This window comes from Miscanthus floridulus, chromosome 4 (assembly GCF_019320115.1).
Source record: "Miscanthus floridulus cultivar M001 chromosome 4, ASM1932011v1, whole genome shotgun sequence".
NCBI classification, from domain to species: domain Eukaryota; kingdom Viridiplantae; phylum Streptophyta; class Magnoliopsida; order Poales; family Poaceae; genus Miscanthus; species Miscanthus floridulus.
The window spans coordinates 58,568,151-58,574,192 of record NC_089583.1 but is presented as its reverse complement, the minus strand read 5'-3'; the positions used below and the strand labels follow the sequence as shown (position 1 = coordinate 58,574,192).

Genomic DNA, 6,042 nt, shown 5'->3' with positions numbered 1-6,042 from the left:
GCTTGCAGGCAGAGGAGGATGACGATGCGTTCTTCACTTAGGCCACAGATGAAGCAGAGGCCGCTTACTATAGGCGACATATAGATCAAGGCAATGTAGATGAGCCTAGCCACATGAGCCAGATGGAGGAGGGCGCATTCTTGACTCAGGCCATAGAGGCTGCAGGTGAAGTGGATGCAGCTTACTACAGGCGATAGGCAGATCAGAGCAATGCAGGTGAGCCTAGCCACAGCAACGAGGTTGTGGTAGAGGACTGGTACTCGGATGACAAGTTGCTTACTCAGTATGTTTTAGACTGAGGATTGGTACAGGTGTGCTAGTTCAATATTTTAGATTTGGTATTTGTTTTGTAGTAGAACTTTCTCGGTGCTGTATTGTGTTTCATTTGAACTGTTTATGTATTGTATCCACGTAACAAACACTGTTTAATTTTTGTAACGGACATTGTGTTATCTCATAATACTTTACCAACGAGACATGGCACACATATTCCTTTTAGTTTGGTGCCCCCAGATATGGCATGGCGGTCAAAGCAGCAGCAAATGAAACAAGGCACTTATGTTATGTTATCTTATAAGCCAAGTTATTTCGTCATGTTGGTTTAACGAATAGGTCAGCAGGATGGTTAAGTGCACGAGACAATCAATACACAAGTTCAGCAATACTAACTTATACACGTCCCAAGTTCATCGCAAGTTCAACAATACCTCTGTTTGGCATAAGTTCAGCAAGTCATAACTACGACACAAGTTCATCAATACATAAGTTTGACATTACTTGACATGTCATCCTAAAGAACTCCTACGATCCACGAGTATATGGGTACCGCCGATGTTGTTGTCTCTTCGGACGTGAAGGCAGCATGTTAGGGGTGAACCCAACGTTGATATGGTCTCGTTGGCGGTACACCCAGCGATACTGCTGAGTATAACTAGGACCCTGCAATTACAATATAGGCATCATTACTTACAATGTTCAAGTAATTATGACGTATAAGGTGAATGGCTGTTTCAAGTATCTGTTTGTCGAACTGTGTAGGAAATGGTGCATCACCAAGCTGAGACATCCCAATCTCATCGTAGTCCTCCTCCTCATACTCATCCTTGTCCTCGTCCTCCTCAATGTCGTGCTTCATAGGACCCTTGCCTACATTGCCGGGAGTAGGAACATAAGAGGTCCCACCAGTCGTCGTGTCGGAGGAACCTGCTTGTGTCGGCATAGTGCTCGAGCGTAAGGAACTAGACAGGTCTGGGTCATAGGGCATCTCCCATGGAGTATCCACATAGCTGAGCTTCTATGCTAGCTTCTTGCAGCTCCTCCTCACTTTCTACAAAAAAAAGAAACACGGATGAATGAGTCATGGGAACCATTTAACCACTGTCATGGCTTTGAGAATAGAACGTACATCAACAAAGACATGTAGAATGCCGTATGGCTCCCCTCTGGTCTCATGAAGTCGCACAGCTGCTTCGTTGGATAAACTTGTCAACTGTGATGCCTACATATACAAGCGAGCTAAGTTCGTATCACTACAATTCATAGGAACACTGATGTGCAGTTGTATTGAAATTCAAATTTCTTACCACGTATCTCTGTAGTGGGGCTCTTTGAAGCTGTGTCTCCATCCTTATCGCCTCGTCGTATGCATCAGCGATGTCATTCTTGTCTTTGTCCTCATCAATTGGCTTGTTAGTGTACGGGGCCTACATATGTGTGCGGGTACTCCTATGCAACCATTGGAGGTAGCAGTTGAAGTTGTGTTGGTCGTGCGGCAATATCTCGGCGATCAGGACCCTTTGTTGACTATCCTAGTCGTGGATGAATGTGGCGTTCGTCACAGCCCAATTCTTCTCCTTGTACCTATTCCTTCGATCGTATCTACAAGTTTAACATAAGTTAGTGGTTGTATGTATGCACATGACTGCTAAATTATTATGTTTTAGTTGTCGCACCCATGCAACTTTCTGTTGGTTGTATACAACGGTGGTGGGCATGGCTGCAATCTTCTGAACTGCCTATACACCCTTATAGGGTAGTGCATCTCGACCACATGGAACAAAATTAGTAGCCTGTTAAAAAGCCACTCGTCCGACTCTTTCTTAATGTGAGGACTCAGGTACCCCTCTAGCTCGAATATGGACCAAGGACACCAATTCACCTGAAAGTTAGGTAACTACAGTTAGGTTTTTGGAATAATTAAAAAGCAACAACATCGACTAGCAGTATCAAAGTGGTCGTTACCTGGTGTTGTGTCAGGACGTCTAGCGTATCCAAGTACTACATATACCGCTGCTTCGGGTTCCCTCTAACTACCTTCGCTTCTTGCCAGACATATAGAGCAGTCGGTCCTACGTCCACGTGATTCCATGCCTGGATTGAATAGGATAGTCAGTCACAAGTTCGGCATCAAGTTTGAGGAAAATAAAAAATCGATGCACTTATAGGTAAACCGTGAACAACGGGCCTCCCGACTGGCCATGGCTCCCAACACCAAACCTATAGTAGGTGGGAACAACCTCCTAGGTTGGCACCTCCTGTACTACGTTAGCAGGCAACACAGAGTTGACGATAGATCCATGCTAGGACTGTGCTGCCCTAGCTGTACGCTCCTATATTCTCCCATGGCTGGCTCAGTATGTTGAAGAAGGCCTAGCTAATGGTGTTACCTGACGCGTCGGAGAATAGGAAGGCGCCTAAGAAGTGCTACAGCCACACCCTAGCATACCTATCGATCTCCTACTCTGGAGCATTTGGGTGCATCGGCGCCCCGAAGTTTTCTATTATCCAGACCGAACTGACACCGGATGTTTTTCCTGAAATATTTTGCAAAAAATTAAATTAGAGCTGACACCGGATGTTACATGAGAGCTGAGGGAACAAAAACAAACATTAAATTAGACAAAGACAATACATACCATAAAAGTTATGTACTACACCCTCCATCTAAATAGCAAAATAATTTACAGAATATGTGCTGGTGTCAAAATGGTAAATGTTTGGAACGTAGAAATTCTTACTTTGCTCTCTTAGCATCCTTGTCCTCAGGTGGTCTTCTACCACAGAACTGCTCCACCAAGTCCATCCAGTGATCATTATCAAGGATCCCAGTCATTGGAAGACCCCCCCCCCAACTATAGACACAGTATCATCTTTACGTCCTGCATCGTGATAGTCATCTCATCGCACGGAAGGTGGAAGGTGTGGGTCTCTGGCCTCCACCTGTTGGTTTTTAATTCAATACAAGAAGTTTTTTTAATTCAAATAATGAGACAAATCAATGCTTTGTATAGTCACAAATGTGTATCAAATCATACCTATCGACAGCAGCAGTGAGAAGTGCAGGGTCGAGGATCGGTAGCCTAGTGTTGAAGACTCAGACAATCTCAAGGAAGCCGGCACACTGTATGTACAGCCGGTATCGCTCGTCCAAGCGGTGTGGCTGGTGCGTGCGTAGTCTAAGAGTTACCAAGTCCTCCTGAAGCTCTGACAGGCACTTGGCTTGGTGGTCCATTGTCATAGTGCACCTCAAGAATGGGGTACTATGGATGATGATCCCCCATCCTAGTTCAAATTTCAAATGGATATGTTAGAACAAACATTAAGAGTACTATAATATGATGAAACATTAGTGCATAAAAATAAAGTAAATGTAAAAGGAATAAACTATTATGCAAAATTAGAGAATAAACATATATCATAATAAACATAGCTCCAAGGTTCCAATGTACTAACATAGTAGTTTTAAATAGCATAGCAAACAATTAACATTAATACAATAAAATGTATGCTATATGCACCTGCTGTCCTTGTCTTCTATGCCTGCTAGCCTTGTGACCAGGTTCTTTGCAAACAGAGCAAAGATTCCTGCCACTGGTCTCGTTGAAGTCTCCCCCTCCGTACATGTCTTCGTCGTACCCTCTCATAGCGTCCATGTCCCCTTGAGTCGCTTCTTCTTCCTCCTACCCTTGCCTACCTTCATTAGATTCAGATGCGGCATGTAGTCATAACCATGATAAGGTGGCCACTATGTCGGATCAAGGAATGGCTCAAAGCTCCTCTCCCAAATACTAACGGTGTTTGAACGGAGATACAAGGATGACATATATGGCATATCCTCATAGTTATACCCATGAACCCTGCAGGTCGTGATCATATAAGAGCAAGGGGCATGCATGATCTGAGGGATGTTGCAACTGCACTCTACTTTTTAAAGATCCACTTGGTAGTTTTGTCCACCATAACGTTGGCCACCCAAGCTTGTGCCACCCTTGCCCCGTACACTAAAGATATGGCGGCGAGATCCATACAGCTCGGTGATGTGCTGCTTGGCCAATTCCTCGGCCTTCTTCAAATGTTCTGCTCCGGCCTTTCCAAAACGCTCCTACTCAGCTATATTTCTCTGCGCAAGTTCCCACCTCTTGACAAAATATTCGTTGCACTTATGAAAGAAGAACTCAACAATTCCACACACAGACAACGATCAAACTCTAGTGAATACACGGTTGAAAGACTCTGAGGAGTTAGTGGTCATGACGCCATACCTAAAACCCCTCTCATCATATGCTAACACCCACTTAGCCTTATGTTCCATCTATGCCTCTAACTAGGCCTTTCCCGCTTCATTTAATATATTGTCTAGTTCTCTCTTTGTCTCCTTAAACTAGTGCTCTGTACGTATACAACATAGAGCCTTTACCTTGTCACATACCTCCTTCTTCCCCTGACGCTGCTAGAAATTAGCGGCAAAGTGTCTCATGCACCATCTGTGCACTAGTGGCAAGAACCCATCTATATGCTCAGCTATAGCATTAAGAAGCCCTGGGTGATGGTCCAAGATCAAACATTTAGTGCGAGATGGGCCAAGCACTTGTACACATAGAAGTCGCATGAACCATGACCATGATTCATTGTTCTCTCCCCTACCAAAGAAAAAGCCATGGGTACTATTTGGTCCTCAGAATCAACAACAACAACCATCATCAATGTGCCCTTGTAGTTTCCTATCAGGAAAGTGCCATCAACAAGTACGACTGGTTGACAAAACTGGAATGCATGTTCTGTTTGCCCGAATGACCAGAACATACGATAGAGAACATACCACAACGGGTCCTGAAAATACATCCCTCTAGTCTCCACAAACCATTTGAAGCCAGGGTTGTAGTAATGCATTGCACATAAGATGCGGGGCACCCTATTGTATGCTTCCTCCCAACTACCCCAATGAATCACCAGGGCAATTTGCTTAGCATGCCAAGCCTTTCAGTACTTCACATCATACTTAACGAATCCATATATGGACTGTTGTAACAAAGACAGTGAAATGTCGTTATTATCATCAACGAGCCCTAATATACGATGGGCAAGGTAACATGCAGTGAGCTGCTGATGATTTTTCTCCCCCCTATTTGTTAGGCAAGTGTGGGGTTCGACCACTTTACTTATCCTCCACTTGCCATCATTCTGTCTCTTTCATGCATTTAACCTCCACATACAACTATTTTTGCATATCACGTGGTACCACAACTCCGGGTCTGAATGAGTGACGATGTACGGCCTATGGTGATACACAGCATAGTCCTGAAGGAAGAGCTTCATCTCTGATATTATATTGAATATCATCCCCTTACTAAGGATTTTCTTCTCATGGTCATACAATGATTTTCTACACATCTAGAGACCGGTGTCACAAACTGCCATATCCGTCATGCTGACACCCCTATAGTTCGGAACGCCCCTGAAAGGTACGTTCATCGACCTTAGTTGCCCAAGCTCAGTCACTGTGTAAGGTGGTGGTGGAACATACTGCTGCGCTTTGCTAATTCTGCCCCATGAATCAAAGGGGGTATCATCTGCTGGCAAATCTGTGACTAGTCTACCCTAAGCTTGGATAGCATGCAAAACCTCAATTGGTACTGGTAATGCCATACCATGAATAGGTACTGGTATGGCATCAACCGGTGTGGGCATAGCATGTCTACCCCCCTGGTCATCATCTTAATCGTTCGAATAACTGCTAACTACACCACTGATCCTGTCCTCCTC

General features: G+C 44.4%; 1 pseudogene; it reads right to left on the bottom strand.

Annotated features, from left to right (window-relative positions):
• Positions 1–1,939: 1,939 nt before the first annotated feature.
• On the bottom strand, positions 1,940–3,176 carry LOC136548532 (protein MAIN-LIKE 1-like; annotated as a pseudogene).
• Between the last annotated feature and the right edge of the window lie 2,866 nt (positions 3,177–6,042).